This window comes from Pinus tabuliformis, chromosome 4_1 (genome assembly GCF_031772625.1).
Source record: "Pinus tabuliformis cultivar Carrire ecotype Pingquan chromosome 4_1, CPIR1, whole genome shotgun sequence".
Classification (NCBI taxonomy): Eukaryota; Viridiplantae; Streptophyta; class Pinopsida; order Pinales; family Pinaceae; genus Pinus; species Pinus tabuliformis.
The window spans coordinates 97,035,319-97,055,404 of NC_142303.1; the positions used below are offsets into that span (position 1 = coordinate 97,035,319).

The following is a 20,086-nucleotide window of genomic DNA, read 5'->3' on the forward strand; positions in this document are numbered from 1 at the left end:
AGACTAACCACACCAGCAAATGCACAAGACCCTGTGATGGCCGGCTGCAACCAGTTAAGAGGTCTGTAAATCTAGTTTCTAATGCACAGACAGAATGACAGCTCTCTATGCACTAAACAACAGAAACCTACACACATGTTCTATGATACTTGCTAAATCCTAACATAGAGGTGGGATGACAGCCCCTCTGATGCTAAACATTCACAGCAATAGAACAAATGTAAACAGGCACAGCCTGGAACAAGAAAGAGAAGTGGAAAGTGAGCAATAAACAACAAAAGAAGCTTGTATTAGCTGGAAAGGAAGACTAGATGTTGCAGGTTACAAAGTAGTTACAGTCTCCAGAAGTTGAACCTTACAACAGGGTTCTCTTCATCTAACACTCATCAATCCATTACATCTCTGTTCTGGGTATATATGGTGTTACATTACAAAATATCTCTGCTACCCATGCATGGAGGAGCCCATAAATGGTCACCAACCGCATTTACATTTAGAAATGGGCCTCTGATACAAATCTGGCTGTGTTTAAATGGATTTGACCCTCTGGCAGCTGGAGTATTAACTGAAAGACGCCCCATAACTGATAAATGCAGTGATATGCTCGAGGCTATCCTTTTCAATCTTTGGCCACTCTGTTAGTTAAATTCGGTTGCTGGAGAATCATTGAGCTGGGTGCAGGTAGCTGGCTGTTATTTTTCTTCGACGGCAGTGAATAGTCGGGACTGGTACAGGCAACATGGCAGAGGCGTGCATAACTTTTTCTATTGGGTCCACCTTTCGGGTCGCAATTGCATATCAGAGCCGACTTCTCTGCTTTTCTTTATATTTGAAAATACATTGAGAAATGCTGCAAAACATGAGAAATTTGCCATCGGCGGACTAGAGAACATATATATTCCACTTCTCGGACCCTTTTGGGTCCGGGCTTCATCACTATCAGCGCTCGCCCAAGACCTCCATATATTTCATTATATAGCGAAAATGTGGCAAAAACCATTGAAAACGGTTTTAGCGCGGACTCGAAAATATATCGAAAATGACTTATAATCGCCATCGGGTCGCAAGCATGCCTTAAATAAAAGCCTGTTCCTTTGGTTTTGCCGATAGCGAAAAGCCGACGCGACCTGGACCATTGATCTGTGCATGCGATTAACGGCCCAGATCGAATCGCTATATCACAATCGCAATGCCATTGCCGATACCGCCCAGCCGGCGATGCTCCGATGCGATATGACCCGCCGATCTGCCTCCGCCGATTGCGACCCGCCGATCTGCCTCCGCCGATTGCCACCCGCCGATGCGATCTGGACCGTTGATCGGCCAGATCGAACGGCTGTCGCTCATTTGAACTGCTAGGCCCGCGCTTCTGATTTTTGACAATTTTAGAGTGTTTTAGACCTCCCGATAGTGTATTTCCGCCCTCCCAAGGGCTTTTCCTCTTGCGATAGTTTAGATCGGTGGAGGCCTTAAGAGGATTTTGAAGGCTTTTGGGGCACTTTTGTATCCATTTTTTGGCATCCTTCGGCGCGCAAACAACCTGATTGGGGCTGTATTTGATCCTCAAATGTTGGATTATATAGCAGAGCTAATAGGAACCAACAACGTTTCTTTGCTATTATCCTGATGGTACCACGAATTCAGACAAATGCGCTGAGAATGGTATTGTTACTTTTCTCAATCCCTTCCTCCAGATTTGATTACAAACCTCAAAGTTGTATGATCTTAACATAAAACAATGTAAGAGAGTGAGGATTTCTAGAATATAATTTCAAAAATGGATTTTATAATTTGTTTAGATGGACACTCCATTTATCATGAGGGATTTTGGGATTTTGTTTTAGAGAGTGAAGATTTCTACAATTTTATTTATCATTAGGGATTTTGCTTTAGAGAGTGAGGATTTCCACAATTGTTTAACTTCCACAATTGTTTAACATGTTGAATAAAATTTCCGAAATAAATTTTATAATTAGTTTTTAATAGACACTCCACCAATCCTTAAAAGACTTAAGAACCTTGCTTTCTAGTTTCCAATGATAAGCGGATGGAGTGTACATCTAAAATATCAAACTGATTACAAAACCCATTACACTAAATTTCCCTTTCACCAGTAACCTTGAACGCTGATATGTATTTATGTTGCTCTATGTGTTAGCTCTGCATTTTCTTCTCAAAGTCTGAGGTTCCGTTGGAGTTGCTAATAATACTTGCCATTTACAAAACCCATTACACTAAAAGTTCCCTTTTACCAGTAACCTTGAATGCGGATATGTATTTTTGTTGCTCTGTGTTAGAACTTAGCTCTGCATTTTCATCTCAAAGTCTGAGGTTCCGTTGGAGTTGCTAATAATACTTGTTATGGCAGGGGTTACATGTCATGAAAAGAAGACTGGCATTCTAATAGGTAAATCTGATTAATTCCAGTCTGCAATCTTAGAACTGTGAATTTGTATCTTGTTTCCATTTTTCTCCTCGGGATTTGACAAAGCTTACAGTGATATCATTCCCTTGATTTGTCCACAGGTTGCTCCTTTGGAGGAGTTGCCCAGGCTGCAATATCAGTGCTGTTCATATTGTATTACAGAAAGAGGAGAAAACCTCCTTCTGGGAGCTCTAATTCAAAGGTGGAAAAATTCCTAAAGGAACATGCTTGTGAAATGCCGATGCCAACCAGATATTCACACTCTCACCTCAAGAAGATTACAAACAACTTTGCCGAAAAGTTGGGAGAAGGAGGGTTTGGTGTGGTCTATAAAGGAATGCTTCGGAATCTCGATCTAGTGGCCGTGAAGCTTCTTGATCGGCACAGGCATACCGAGACCCAATTCATGAATGAAGTTGCTACCATTGGACGGGTCCATCATGTCAATCTGGTTCGTCTGTTGGGTTACTGTTTTGAAAACTCTATAAGCGCACTCGTATATGAATACATGCCCAATAGATCTCTGGATAAAATTTTATTTGAGGAGGGGCAAGTCTTAAAGTGGGAACAATTGTATTCAATTGCTTTGGGTGCAGCCCGTGGGATTGCATATTTACACCATGATTGTGACAAGCGCATCATACACTTTGACATCAAACCTCACAATATATTACTGGATGCAGATTTCACACCAAAAGTTTCTGATTTTGGGCTGGCAAAACTTTGTGGGAAGGGAGACGACCATATTTCAATGACAGCCTGGAGAGGGACGCCGGGATATGTTGCGCCGGAGTTGTGCCATAGTGATGCCGGTCCTGTTACAGATAAATCAGATGTCTATAGTTTCGGAATGCTGTCGCTGGAGATTGTTGGGGGTAGAAAGAATACAGAGCTGCATGCTAACCGTTCCAGTCAGTTCTACTTTCCTGAGTGGGCTTTAAAGCTAATTGAGAGTGGTGAGTTGGGGATGAGATTGAGAGGAGGAGAAATGGAATGTGCAGATGAGGAGAAGGCGAGGAGGCTCACAAAAGTTGGATTGTGGTGCATTCAGTACAACTCCAGCGATCGTCCTTGTATGATGAAGGTTGTTCAAATGTTAGAAGGAGATGAAAACGATGTGACAAATCCTCCATTGCCCATCAATTTCTTGCCTTCACCTGACAAAACTCTACCATCTTCCGCTGGAATATTTTCTTCCATTGAAGTTACATTGTAGTTTTCTCTATTGGACGGGCTTGTTCAAACCAGTCTTTGCATTGTGGCGAATCGATAATCCATTCCATATCATACTGTGCGACATTGGGTGATTTGACTATAGAGGGAACTCACAGGCACTTGAGACCTTAAGACCTAACTGTTGTGACAGCTCCCAGCTCCCTTCCCATTTCTGTTGGGCTTCAAGAATACACAGTTATCTGTGGTTAATGATATTTGTAGATGAAGTGCTACCTAAAACCCAATGAAAGACAGGGAGCTTATTGTGGTTGTACTGGACGACTGAATAATTTATGATGGTATTTTTGGTCTGGAGGGAATATCTAGCAATGATTTTCAGTTTCACTCATTTAACATTGAGTTTTTTTGTCAAACTGAATTTGGGAACAACAATTCAAATTTTGCCTCTTTGACCCAATTTTTTGTAACAGTAACGGTACGTTAAAGTTTAATTTATTAATTCTCACATATATATATATACTCGTTTAAAGGGTGTTAAAAAGGTATGATGCAGAGTGCCTTGGTTCCTTTATGTCATCAATGGGGTAGTGATTGAGTAGACAACATTGTGTTTTATTGAAACGTCCGGTACCTCCCAACTTTATATCCAACTACCGCACGTCATCCTGTTGCATAAACTATAATGCAGAAAACACGACGAATCCATTGACGCGATTATGCGCCGGACTTTCTTTTCCATATATATATAAAATACTATTGTTTCGCATTGGGGAAGCTGTTATGAAATGATTCGAAATTTGAAAATGAAATGGCTGGATTTTGATCACTGCAGTATCAGTTTGCCATATGATAATGGAAAATTTTATTTATATTTACAATCATTTATCCATTAAATTTTATCTATCGGACATTTTATTTCAAAATAAAAAATTACATTTCGTTAAGTGAGTGAGTACATGTTTTAATTTGAAATTAAATTTGGCAGTTTTTAATTGGCAGGGAAAATTTTAGGAGTTAATATTTGTAAGTTTTTCATGCTTTTGCCAAAAAAAATTCGCCAATTTCCATTTTTTTGAAAATTGATTGGCCCAAATTTTATAGTATAAAATCATTTTACCCTAAAAATCGCTAAAATTTTATATATACTAATGATGATGATGATGATGATGGTTAACGTCCACTAAGACTAAACTCAAAGGCTATGAAGGTCAGTGTTGCGACAAAGATTATGAAACTGAGATCTAATGTTGTTGTACTCGGGGCACTCTAAGAGGAAGTGGTTTTCATCCTCAATGTTCCTATTACCTAAATATATTTACAAAAATATCATAATTTTTTTTACAATTTACACATTGGGTACTAGTAATATTCACCAACGTTTCTAAACTTCAAAATAAACTTCCATCCTTAAAATTTTCCTTGTTAATTGGACGATTTTTGTATAGAATTTGAAGATATTGATGCGGATCCCTGGATTAGATGTTTGAAAAAGACTACTTTCATAGTTGTTCATTTAAATAGATTTTTCACCTCTAATTAGGGTTGGAATTTCAAAAATAAATAACCTATTAGATTGAAATGTTCAAACAAGTTTTTATTTTGATAGTTTTAACCATAGTTACCAAGTTATTCGGATTTGATATGATAAAAATTCAAATGTAAAATTTTTTGATTTGGAAAAAATTAGATAATATACATCTTAAATATTTAGATATATATACTTTCTCTTTTCTAATTATGAAATATTTTCATGATTTTCTTTTAGTTCATTTTAAATTTCGAATTAAAAATCCCACATTTTCTCTTCCCTCTAAAAATTTTAAATAATTTCTAATAACACTAAATAATATAACAATGTTATAACTATATTTCAAAAAAAAAATCCACATTTCCTTTCCCGCCCAAATCTTAAATTTAACTATTTTTTAAATTCAAGATTTATTTCTCCAAAATTCTTATATAATATATAAATACAAAAGTCATTATATTAATTTAAATTGGTAAAAAAAAATGAAAATTTTCTAGCTTAAAAATTATTTCAAAATAAAGCCATCTCTTCGATTTAAAAAGAAAATAATTATTTCTAAGAATCAGAGTCAGCCCTTCAAGGAGCCGAAGCCGGAGCCAGAGCCAACGCATACCGACCCGTTTCATGTGTAACGAGAAAGTCCACCACTCCAAACTCCTTATAAAACAATCCTACGTTACGAGTAATAGACGTGCTCGAATGGAATACTCCTTATAAAACAGTTCGAATAATGGACGTGCTCTAATCGACAACACCATGGAAGAATCGAATTTCATCCAATAATTCGAATCGTATTGACGAATTGCCCATTTTTTTCCCTCTGATTCCGCCAAATTTGGTAGCGATGGTTTTAACAACTGTTTTTTATTTTAATAATTTTAATAAAGAATATTAATTATTATAAAAACAAGTATTCTTATCTAATTGACAAGTTATTCCATAATAAATAAGATTATTTATTCATCAAATTCTATATTTATTATTAACTATTGCTATTTTAATATTTATAATTAATTTGTTTTGATGGTGAAGAGGGTCCAAATTTTGACTCAGAAATTTGTTTATTATTAAATATGACTATTTTAATATTTATAATTATAATTTGAAATTGTATTCATAAGTGCTAATTACATGAATAAGTATTTTTATGTTAAAATAAAAAATCCACCATATAGATTTTCTATTATTATTTAAGATTTAGACAATAGGAAAAAAATGATAATTAAAATAAAAAATCTACAATATAGATTTTTTATTATTAAATATAAGATGAATAGCCAAGATTTAATTGGAAAAAAAAATGATGAGACTCATCTTAAACCCTCATCTTGAATGTTTTTTTTTTAATAATTTTTTAATTAAAATGAAATATATTTGATGCAACCCAGAGTATGAAATTTCACTCCCTCACCTTTGGTATTTCAATTTTGATTGCTTCAAATTCCACAACATCCCATTTATGCATATTACATTTGCTACAATTTCCACAACATTCCTTAATTTTTTTTGGAGTAAGAAACAACTTGACATAACATATTTCATAACAAAAAAATTATTTATATTATACAAAATGTTTCTTATTATATGATTAACACATTTATATCTTCCAATCCCATCAACCATATGGTATAGTCTTTCCACAACATCAATAAACAAATATCTACATATCTTATATTAATCTAACCATCCAAATCAAAATAAAACTGAAAATGTTAACACAAAACAAATGACACATGCTTGTGGAGTGGATATCCTCTTAAAAGTAGCCACATTACCAATCCTACACAATTCGGAAGAGAGGAATGTTCCCCCTATCTAGTAGTGTCTCTTCCATACATTCTTCATGGCAGAGGATACCTAATGTAGCACCAACTCCTCTCTTCAATAGGTGATCTACCTTTGTATTCATATCTCTAAATACATGTTGGAAAGTGATTTTTTTTAAGCAAGAGATGATATCCTTAATCTTGTTTTTCTAGAGGGATGGTGCATCCAACGTAGCATCACCATTAATGGTAACCTTGGAATCTCCAAAAACCTTTAGATATGAAATATCTTTTGTCCTAAAAAAAATATAAAATACACCATCAAAACCAATAACTCAACCCTTTAATTTATGTCTCTTCAGTTAAAAAGTTTTTATATGTAAGGAAGACACATGGAGAACCCCTCCAGTCCCACAATCAAACCCCATAAAAAAGAAAAAAGCTATGGAATAAATCCTTGCATATCCCTAAAAGATTTTGTATCTTGTTTGACTCATATGTTTCTAAGTAATATCCAACTAATTAGATGAAACAAAAAGGAATGAAAGATTTTTCCCCTAAATAATCTGACATTCCTCCTCTTCCAAAGACACCATAATATAAAAAGAAAATATAAAAAGAGATAATGTCTTATGTGTATGATTCTATTGTGCCCATTCCAGCAGACAATCATTAATGGAGAGTTGATTCTAATTTGAATGGATTCCTAACATTATTCATCTTCAGATTCACACAATGTGCACATACAAGGTCCAAGAAAAACCCTTTTTTATTGTTTTTTTATTATCCCATGTGAGTATACTGTCTTTGAGGGTCAGCCAGACGAATAACTTAATTTTTAATGGTGCTTTCCATCACCATATTTTAGTAAACCACCAGTCTCTCCTCTGCTGCACATGTTTTTGTGGTATGTGAATATTCATCTTTGGCCGAAACAACGCCATCAACGCCAAATCCTTTCAACTAATGTTATCTGCATGTTGGTTTAGCAAAATCACAGCATGTAATAAATGTTGGGTATATGTCTACCTCTCTAGCCTGTTCACCTCATAGATCAATCAATTAATTTATAAATTTGACATAAATAAAATTTACCTTTTAACCTGAACGTAAATGTCTCCTTCAATTGTGGACATAAGTTAACCTACCATGATGTCCCAACTATTTTATCCTCTCCCACCAATATAAACGGTCCCGAATTGGCAACCCATTGGATATTTCCCAAAACCCATTGTCCCACAACATTCTATCTATTTTTTTTAGATTTTTTTTTTCAGGGAAAAAATCATCATATGGTTGAAGCCAGCAGATTTTTACAACATATATGGCCGAAGCCAGCAAAATTCTTTACCTATCAAATTTGCTACATTCATTGGATATGTGGTTTAATGATTCCGATTTCCCTGGATTCAAATAATTTTATGTTCGATTTCCTAGTTTCAACTTTCAATTTGTGGATGCTCTATTTGTATTAAAATTTTGATTTTTGATTTTGCAGTTCCACGTTCAATTTCATTGTGTGCAGGATTAACAATTTGAATTTTTTGAATTTTTTTTTTCAGGTTCAATGTTTAGGTTTGATTTAATTGTAACAATACATTAGTGCTTCTCTATGATGCAGATATTAATAAACCATACTTGCTCAGCGCCAATGTCAAGAAATCTAAGGCCTCTACGCCTGTAAGAAAGGACGCCATATTCAAGGGCTCTGTGCCTGCACAGCCGCACAACGCTGATAACGAAAGTAGTAGATGCTATGGATGTTGGTATTCTTCCTCGAGCTGGAGAAGGATTGCAGAACGGCTCAATCTAAGGCAAGAAGTATTTGAGGTTCGTCTAAACAACATACTGTTCCATCCTTCGGGCTACAAGGTATGTTTCAGATATCTTGTGGAGGTTTTTGATTTCTATGGGCGTCTGGTATTTGGCTCTGTTCCACCCTGGTTGACTCTGTCTTCGAATGCTGAGTATATGGGCTGCAATAGAAAAAATTTCCCCATCTGCTCTTTTTCTATATACTTCTAGGATTCTGGGTTTGATAGCATGTTTCTATACAACCTCATGCACTCTGTTCTCTGTCACATTTTGCTTATTTTCGCCATTGCACTTTATATTCTCTTTTGTATATATGTGACCCATTTCCACCCTTTGTGACATCGTCCATATGCCATCTGGGTCTGATACAATTCGAGACACTTGGTCGGCCTTCTTCACTGAGGAAGAACCTTGTCTTCTCTTTAATGTTTTTTCTTCCATCCGGGACGGTGGCCGTGCATCTGCTATATCACCAGACCTTGCAAAAATTTTGGCTTCTGGGTATGTAATTTTTGGATGACCTGCAAAGGCTGTTATTGCTGCTGTTGCAGCTAAGAATCTGTAATTTTCTCCATCCTCTGGTCTTCTCCCGCTTGAATTGGTCATTCGGCTCTGGTCTCTTGCTAGTTTCATTTTCCCGGTACCGAAATTGTTCTATTCTCTGGCGGTTTGTATTGTCCCAAGGCTAGTAGGTGGCATTTACTACCAGGATCACATCCCATTACCAACACCTGTCTGCCAGACACTTCCCCATGTGCTCTGGGATCCTCGTATATCGCCCTATATATCTGGTATTATTCCCCGTGTCAGCATCTGCATTTTTGCCTGATTTGGATGACCTCCTGACGGCGTACTTCAATTTTGGTTGTATTTGGGTTTATTCTCCACACAAGTCCATATCCTCGTGAACATTCCTTCCGGTTCCCGAGGGGGTCGTAGTTATTTCTGGACCCTGTTTATATCTTTTCACAGCTACCCACTTGTACATCCCCATTTATTGTTGTCAGACTACGCCTTTGGGATCCGTTTGTGGTCTTTTCGTGCTCTGTGGGGTTATGGCGGGACACTACTCTGACTCATCTGCCAACGAGGCCCTTATACGAGCCATGATGGATGTCGAGTCACACCTCCTGCATTCTGTTGGTGCTGACCACCAGGGTGGCCCACGATCTCTGACGCTTGGCACAACATTTTGGGTGATGCCCGTATGCCAGATGGCGACCATGCATCCCTCCTTTCGCAGGGTGGCGAACATGCTGCATGGGGACGACGTTCCAAACACAAGCAACGTTCTATTAAAACCACCTCCCCGCCACCTGCATTGTCTTTGGACAATGTTGTACTGATTGACAGGATTACCAGTCTGCAGAAGCGCGCTCTCGTAGGAAGGTGGTACTTCTCAGAAGTTAGTGACCCAGACATGAGAGACTGGGTAGAGAAGAAGTGGAAATCGATGCTAGGATATATGTCGACTGTCGTGCGGCTTTTGAAAGGTTGGTATAGTTTCCATTTTCTAAGTCAGGAGGACTTGGAAAAAATCAAATCAGTGCCATGGATTAATGGGAAGAGTTTCCGAGCACTACATCACTGGTACATTGGATACAATTCACTCCACAACACGCCACAAAACAAGCTCATCTGGGTGAAATTACCGGGTTTACCAATTGAGCTATGGACGAAACAGGTCCTTATGGATATTGGTAACGCTATCGACAAATTCGTTTATGTATATTCTCAATGCTTGGGGGCTCCAGACAAAAGGGTGGCATGGACCCTGATTGGAAAGGAATACCGTGGTGGATTTCCAAACCATATTGATTTGTTCTAGGCCGAGACTCAACTATCACAGAGATTGGACTTCTGGGGGGTTCCTTTTTGGTGTTCACACTGTCACCACACCGGACATCTATTAGCACAATGCCCACGTCGGCCAGGAGGACGATTACATGGTAGGCCTTTCTCTGGTGCATTTTTGAAGTCTCATTATGGGGGAGGTCGGCCTGCACAAAACATTCGACATGGAATTTCTGCTCGGCAGCATTCAGGTATTCCCCTTGGCTCCTATCCTCCCCGCTCACATACATTTGACTCTTCATTAAATGGTTCATCGCCCATTCTGGTTCCTTATTCCCCATTATCTTCATTGAAGTCTGATTTCTCGGCCCCCTCTAGTCCAGTAATACATTCCCGTAAACCCTCTTCGGGATCAATCCACCCTGGCCCGGAAGACCCGCCACCTTTCTCGGCTCCATACCCGACCCACGACTTACCCTCCACCACCCAAATCACGTACGTTCCATCTTCGTCACCTTCCATTTTCGCTAACCGGAATAAGGGGCCTAGGACAAGTGTCACTCCGCCCAACTCGCCACTAGACTCACCTGCAAACTCAGTGGGCAGTGACCTGGACTTTCTGCTCGATAGGAAATCATTGGACTTGCGGACCCTTACCATCCACAAGCCATCTGGCTCTCCTACCCCCCACATCAGCCCTACTTCTACAGGTAACATCACTGTCTGGCGGAAACAAAATTGAGGAAGTCAGCATTTTAGAGGACGTCCCAGGCCTAATCCTCTTTCCTCCCCTATGGACCGATTTTTGGTTGATGTGCCTATTGCTGACATCCCCCCCTCACAAGCCCTTAGAGCATGGTTGCCCGAGCAGGCATCTCCATGACGTTCATTTTGTCACTAAATATACGGGGTTTGGGGGCTACCCCGAAATATCAGGCCCTTAAGAGTCTTTTCTCCTCTCTTCACCCATATATCATTCTACTGCAAGAATCCATGCACTCTGTTCCTCAGGTTGTACAATATTTCCGGAAAATGCTCTCAGAATGGCATATATCTGCTACTACGGCTGTGGGTCTCTCTGGTGGTTTAGTGGCTATTTGGGACCCTAGATGGGTCAGATTTAAAGCTTATAGATGTTTCGCAGGCATCCTCCTTGAAGGACATATCTACGGAATGGGCGGTCGCATTCATATTTTGAACACCTATGCTCCTTACAGAGATAGGACCATTTTCTGGGACCATTTGTTTTCTTCTGGTATTATGGAGTTGGCCTCCCTCATCATTGCTGGAGATTTAAACTGTACTATTGCTTTGGAAGAAGTATGGGGACGGTCCAGAAGGATTGACCCTTTGGCGGGGATGTTTCATGATGCTCTTCTAGCACACAACTTTGTGGACATTTTCCCGGATGAAATGGCTCCCACTTGGGACAATGGGCGCGCAGGCGAGGCATATGTCACCAAGAGACTGGATCGTTTTTTAATGCATGAATAGTTGGTTGCTCACCTAGGAGATGTGCAGACAGAGATTATCAGCAATTTCTTATCAGATCACAGACCTATTACACTTGTTTGGAAGAGGTCGATGGTGCACCTGGGCATGCCATTTAAATTCAACAGAACCTAGCTAGATGATCCGGAGTTTAACACTCTGGTGAGGGATACATGGCGCCGCGATGGGGATATTGGATCCTCCCCTATGGATCAGATACTAGACAAACTAGAGACTCTCCGTGGGGAAGTGAAAAACTAGCAGAAGAGGAAAAATCAGTCCATGAAAAAAGAGATTAAGGATATTCAATGTGAGTTGGACCTCCTCCTCCCGTTGATGGCCACGAATAATCTTCCAGATGCTACCCATTCTCACATTCTATAGTTGAAATTGAAAAGGAAAAGACTCTTAGATTTTGAAGAAGCCACTTGGCACCTTAAGAGTCGGGCTATCTAGATTAAAGAGGGAGACATAAATACTAATTTTTTCCATCATTTTGCAAACCATAGGTGTAAAGAAAATTCTATATGGGGGATTCATGATGCTGAGGGAAACCATATCCAACCACAGGAGGAAATCTCCAAAGTTGTAACCTCACATTTCAAAGTGGCATATGAACGCAACGAAAACATTATTGCCGAAGATCTCATATGGGGGATTGAGCACTACCTGACTATGTTTGACCAAGAATCAAATGATGCACTGTACAGAAGCATCACTGAGGAGGAATTACTTAGTGTCCTTAAATCATTCAATGGTGATAAAAGCCCAGGGCCGGATGGGTGGACTGTGGAGTTGTTCACGCATTTCTTTGATCTTTTCAAAAATGAACTACTGCAAATGGTGGAGGAGTCTAGACTCACTGGGAATGTACACCATCGTATTAAGTCTACTTATATTTCCCTTATCCTGAAGCGCAATCCTCCTGCCTGTTTTGAGGACTACAGGCCAATCTCGCTGTGCAACCTTATCTACAAAGTTATCTCAAAAACCATTGCTGGGCGTATGCGGAGTACTCTATCACGCCATATATCTCCTGAGCAACATGGGTTTCTACAGGGCAGACAAATACATGACGCCATTGCAAATGCACAAGAATGCATGCATTTGATTCATACAAAAAACCTCAATGCTGCCATCCTGCAAGTTGATCTGAAGAAGGCTTTCGACTGCCTGGATTGGGGTTACCTCAGGCTGGTCCTATTCAAAATAGGCTTACATCCCAAATGTGTTGAATGGATTATGGCATGCGTGATTAATGTTGATTATTATGTGATTATAAACGGATACCCTACAAAATTCTTCTGGGCGGGGCGCAGACTAAGATAGGATTTCCCTTTGTTGTCGTTGTTATTTATCCTGTGTATGGACGACTTGAGCCTGCACATTTCAAAAGCAGTGGAACGAGATCATTTCCATGCTTTGCATATGGGCAACAACATCAACATATCACATGGTTTCTTTGTAGATGACGTGCTCATCATGGGTATGTTGAATCGTTTTTCATGGTTGTTCCTTTTTCATATTTTTAGGAAATTTTCTAATGCTACTGGTTTGTATATGAATGCACACAAATCTATTATTTATCATGGAAATTGTGATTTGGACATCATTGCATATATAAAAATATGTTTGGAATTGAAGCCGAGTTGATGGGTCATGGTATGAAGTACTTGGGATACCATATCAAACCCTGTAAATATAGGAATACCGATTGGTTATGGCTTGTAGATAGATATTTTAAGAAGACTTTGGGTGGGAATATAGATGTTTGTCACTGGGGGGTCGTGTCATCCTTTCACAAGCAGTCCTTAATCAACTAGGGGTATACTGGGCCCATCTTTACCATATTCCTGCTGCCATCATTCACTGTCTCAACCGTATTATGGCTAATTTTATATGGGGTGGTAGTCATGAGCATAAGAAATTTCACTTGTCTAAGATGTCCAAGATCACTCTGCCAAAGGTCATGGGGGGATGGGGAATTCTAGACCTCCGTCGTTTTGGATGGGCGTTATTAATCAAGTCTCTATGGAGAGGTATTTTTGGGATGGGAACATGGAGTCTGGTCATCAGACAAAAATACTTAAAGAACCATGATTTCATATACTGGTTCTGAAGGGGTTCCATTGGGGTTACAAATGGATTGGCTATCTGGCTCAGCTTCCAAAAAGTCACTAAGATCTTCCTACAACACCTGGCTTGGAACATTGGATCGGGCCACAACATTCTCATTGGCATCGACCACATTCTGGGTGCTGGCAATGAGGATATGATCCCGGAGCAACTTATACATACCCTAAATAGAAGAGGCATATACTTCTGGTGTCAAGCCATTTCACTATGGAGGGGTCCATACCCAGTTTGGAAGAGTGCATGGGACCTGGAATGGGACTGGATTGTAGTCGGGATGAAACAACTCGGGATATGTCGTGCTGGCATTCATGATAAGTTAATCTGGTAAGGGAAGATGAAGAATGATAACATTAAAGTTGCAGATATATACCTCACTCTCTGTTCCGTGGATGCACAACTGAGCGAGAAACATGTTTTATTTTCCTTTTGGAAAACTAAAATCCCAAACAAAATCATCCTCTTTACTTGGTTGGTTTTCCATAATAAGAATCTTACTTGGGAAAACTTGCAAAAGAGATAATGGCAAGGACTTGGCATCTGTCCTATTTGTAAAGAGGAATCGGAAAATAACAATCATATTTTCCTTACATGTCAACATACAATACAGGTATGGAAAATACTTTTTTTATATATTGGCTTTCCGTATATTCAACATGAATGCATTACGGATTGCTTACGTGGTGGATCTCTCAAACTTTTGTCTGGAGAACCATTCCAACTATCATATTTTGGGAAATATGGAAGTGGAGAAACATCTGCATCTTTTAGATTTACACTTGAGATTTCAATAAGATAATTGAAAGTGTTTTAATCAACCACACACTGCATACATCAAATGAAATATGATCCAAAGCACCTTGTTACAAGAGGACTGAACTTCAGATGGAATACCCTATGGGTTTTTTTGATGGTGCTGCTCAACGGCACACATGTGGTTGTGGTTTTTGGCTTGCCATCTCAGAGGCATTGACATATAGAACATACTGGCATGGAGGTAGAGGCACTAACAGAAAGGCTAAATCAATGGCCTTATGGGGCCTCCTATGTAATAGATCTGACCTGGAAATATATAAAAATACAAATAGACCCAGAATAACAAGAGAGAAATAGATAAACTTCATATCTTTATTAATAACAAAACCCTTAAGGTAGGGCAACACCATATAATCACTCCTTAAGGAAGGAGAACACTCCACAAGCGATATGCTTGTCAATACATTATACTTTGACATCTCTCAATGGGGAGTCTTTAGCCTCTATATATGATTCATACATACAATACCATGGGTCATTACCATGGTTCTCTCAATACCATATATCCAATACCACAAGCTTACCTTATAATTATGGCCCATCCCATTATTACATTATTCTCTTGGGTACCTCCCTCTGTACCCTATACTATCCCCCCTAGGTATACTACATTCCACCTCCCTTAAACATGTTTCGTCCCCGAAACATAAGAAGATTACAAATAATACGGCCTACTCAAAAGAGTAGTCCACTGGTCCCATGCACATGCATCTAGCCATCCAAGAGAAAGGTGAACCCTCAATCTAGTTGGTGCCTCGCTCGCTTTAGATGGAAGTTGACCCTCGCAGCTCTTCTGTGTTGATGTGTTGTGGGTGGATTGTCGCCCCTCTCTATCTGTCATGTAGAGGTTGTTGTCCTTGTTGTTGATCATGTTGGTTGTTTTCTCACTGGGTGATGTGGGTGGTGATACGCTGAAGTTTTAACCAATGGTGTATCTTGCTTTAATTCACCACCTAATTGAGCCTGATTGGTATCTGGTACATGTTGGGCGTCTGTTATTGTTTTGTAGTATACCTAGGGGGGATAGTATGGGGTATAGAGGGAGGTACCCAAAGAAATAATGTAATAATGGAATGGACCATAGTTATAAGGTAAGCCCGTGTTATTCGATATATGGTATTGAGAGAACCATGTTATGACCCATGGTATTGTATGTATGAATCATATATAGAGGCTAGAGACTCCCCATTGAGAGATAGAAAGGGGCGGTGATCCACCCACAATACATCAACACAGAAGAGTCGTCAAGGTCAACTTCCATCTCAAGCGAGCAAGGCACCAGCTAAATCGAGGGTTCACTTTTCTCTTGGATGCCTAGATGCATGTGCATGGTACCAGTGGACTCCTATTTTGTGTAGATCTTATTATTTGTGTTCTTCTTATGTTTCAGGGACGAAACATGTTTAAGGGGGGTGAAATGTAGTATACCTAGGGGGCATAGTATGGGGTACAGAGGGAGGTACCCAAGGGAATAATGTAATAATGGGATGGGCCATAGTTATAAGGTAAGCCCGTGGTATTGGATATATGGTATTGAGAGAACCATGGTAATGACCCATGGTATTGTATGTATGAATCATATATAGAGGTTAGAGACTCCCCATTGAGAGATGTCAAAGAATACTGTATTGGCAAGCATATGGCTTGTGGAGTGTTCTCCTTCAAATAGACCAAGAATAACAAGAGAGAAATAGATAAACTTCAGATCTTTATTAATATCAAAACCCTTATGGTAGGGCAACACCATAAAATCACTCCTTAAGGAAGGAGAACACTCCACAAGCCATATGCTTTCCAATACAATATTCTTTGACATCTCTCAATAGGGAGTCTCTATCCTCTATATATGATTCATACATACAATCCCATGGGTCATTACCATGGTTCTCTCAATACCATATATCCAATACCACGGGCTTACCTTATAACTATGGCCCATCCCATTATTACATTAATCCCTTGGGTACCTCCCTCTGTACCCAATATTATCCCCCCTAGGTATACTAAATGTTTCTTATCTTCCAGTATTACTTCAACCCCAGATTCCTCATCTGATGTCTCAGACCCTGGAACATCTTCTGCTTCAGTCTCCTTGGACTCTACCCGTTTATTGATGAAAATATCCTGTAATGTAATTTTCTTCTTTTTATACCAGAGCTTAAGGAATTTCTTCTGCACATTAATATTGATAGTACCAACAGATTCCTTCCAAGGGTATCCCAAAACAACATCCAGATTATCCATATCTGAAGCATAAAAATCAGAATGCAATACATACTTATCCATAGAAATCTTCAAATCTTTATAAACTTGAACATCTGCATTATCAACCTGTGTGTTTTCCTTGTGTTTTGCTGGAATTTGCAATTTTTTTGCCAAATTGACATTTATAAGATTTTGTTTGCAACTAGGATTTATAGATACAATGATCTTCTCCTTCTGAATATATCCATGAACCTGTAATAAGGATATACCATTAGAAAATAACCCGTTACATGTCTCATTCCCCTATTTTCTAGCATGAGACCATTTGTCTAAAAGGAGTTTTTCAAATTCTTCATTCGAAAGTTTGAACCACTGCTTGGTGTCAAGTGAGTTCCACCATATGACAATCTCTTCTTTCATACTAAGCAATAGTAAAAATTTCCAATGTTTTGGCCATAATGACTTTTCTATTTCTATGAATTTTTCAATAGTAGGACCATTATCTTTCCTTGTAAAATATTTCTTGCTAAAAACCATGAAGAGGGTTTTGAAAAAAAAATCAGGCGAAAATTTAAAATAGCCACAGTTCAGTTAATATTGCTCAGAATCCTTATTATGATCTGTTTTCAGAAATGGAACGACTATTCTACATCTTATCATGTGATAGAAATCTTGATCTAGGCATTTGAATTTCAGATTTGCGCTGCAACTGTCCTATTGTCACAAAAAATTCTGAAAAAAAGAGCTGATTTTAAATCAGTGATATCTCCCGCATTCGAACTCCAATTCGACTGATTGTTTTTTTGAAGTTGGATAATTTTTCAAGAGGATCTAAAATATGCAATTTGTTTCTCAAAATTCCCCAAAAAAAACGACAAAAATTAACTGGAGATCCATCGTTCACGAATTTTTGTCAAAAATGTTTTTGCAACACAGCGGATTTTTAAATCAACGATATCTCCCTTATCCGGACTCCGATTTGTTTTTTGAAATTGGGTATCTTTTCGCAAATAATCCAGATCTGCAATCATATTTTGCAAAATTTACACTCAAACTTACAAATCTGATCTGCAAACTTGCCGCTCCAAAAATTCGTGAAAAAAAAAATTTCTTCTTTTCTCAAGAAAGTGTTCCAATACCACTTGTAATAGATCTGACCTGGAAATATATAAAAATGGAAATAAACCCAATAACCATAAATAATCTCAAGAGAATTACAAACACAAAATATAGAAATGCTTCTTTATTGATCAAAACCCTTAAGGTAGGGCAACACCATACAATCACTCCTTAAGGAAGAAGAACACTCCACAAACCATATGTTTGTCCATACAATATTCCTTGACATCTCTCAATGGGGAGTCTCTAGCCTCTATATATGATTCACACATACAATACCATAGGTTATTACCATGGTTCTCTCAATACCATATATCCAATACTACGGGCTTATCTTATAACTATGACCCATCCCATTATTACATGATTCCCTTGGGTACCTCCCTCTGTACCCCATACTATCCCCCCAAGGTATACTACATCCTATGGTTCACTAATTTCTTTGATATCCCTCTCATACATATCCATGGGGATTCAAAAATTATAATTGATCAAATAATGGGCAATGCAAACATCAGAAACCGATTATTACATGGTTGGCTGAGGAGAATTGAACTACTATGGAAACAACACAACAACTCCACTATCAGGCATGTTGGTAGAGAACAGAATATGGATGCAGATGAACTATAGAAGAGGGGCTTAAATGGTAACTCTGGAAAAATGCACTTAGAAATTATCCTGAATCATAAAGTCATAGATATAGGAAACTTCCCATTCCCTGGCTAAGTTTCTTCATCCCCTCTTTTTTTGTATAATTTTTTGTAACTCTACTAGTCTTATAATTGTTTTAGCTTTCAATCATCCGGAGGGATGGACATGTTGTTATTTCAACACTGTACAGCCGGCTAGAAGAAGCAGATGACATGTCGAATGCATACTATTTTCTTCTATGGTTTTGAATTGCATACAACTGTGTCATGCATGTTTATAATTCTGGATATGTACGTGGTCTATGGACTGTTATATCTCTTTTTATGTTTTGTATATGGAAATACTTGGACAGAATGCTGAAATGGCATCTCCAAATAGAATTGTAATGATGTGGAACATTTGAATTGCATTGTAATTTCCTAATTTTTGAACTATTAATATATAATCATGCTTTTTTCGTACTGAAAAAAAGTTTGATTTAATTATGCCCTAGGTTCGATTTTGTGTTTCAATGTGCCTGGGTGCATGAGTTACAGTATGATGAGTTACGCAGGTTTCATTTCATTGTGCGCAGGTTCAATGTGCCCGAGGTTGATGCGCTCAAATTGGATTTTGTGTTCGATGTGCCCAGATTAAGGGGTTACAATATGATGGGTTTTTAACATCGCAATTTATCAAATTATGGTTTTTGTTCACAAATTTTTCATTTGTACAATTATTGTTAGCTCTGTTACATGTTGCTGATTTTCAAGTAGTGGAAGTAAGCTTGGTCCTTGGTTTCTTGCTCAGAAGAGGTCTGCACCGGTTATCGTCCTCCTTCTCCTTCACCTCGCTTACTCCCATTCACCCTACTGCCTCCGCTTTTTCCTTCATACCCAGCATAAACCTCTGTTCTTAAAACCCCACGCTTCCGTAACCCGTCGTCGTCCTTCGATAGCAGCCATTGATCATTCTGATCCAACAGTCCCCGCCGCAAATAACATGCCCACCTGTCTCCCTTTATCAGTCTTAAAAAAACAACTAATTCCTTTATCGGGTCCAGTTCTAATCGCTATTGCAAATTTCATATGTATAAAGGCTCCCCCCCGTGACTTCCGCCAATGTGATATTGCGATGCGATCTAATCGCTATCGCAAATCGCATGTGTATAAAGGCTACACCCCT

The 20,086-nt window shown here is 38.7% G+C and overlaps 1 pseudogene; it reads left to right on the forward strand.

Moving 5' to 3' along the window:
- Positions 1-2,660: 2,660 nt before the first annotated feature.
- Positions 2,661-3,641, forward strand: LOC149174394 (rust resistance kinase Lr10 pseudogene; annotated as a pseudogene).
- The last annotated feature ends 16,445 nt before the right edge of the window (positions 3,642-20,086 follow it).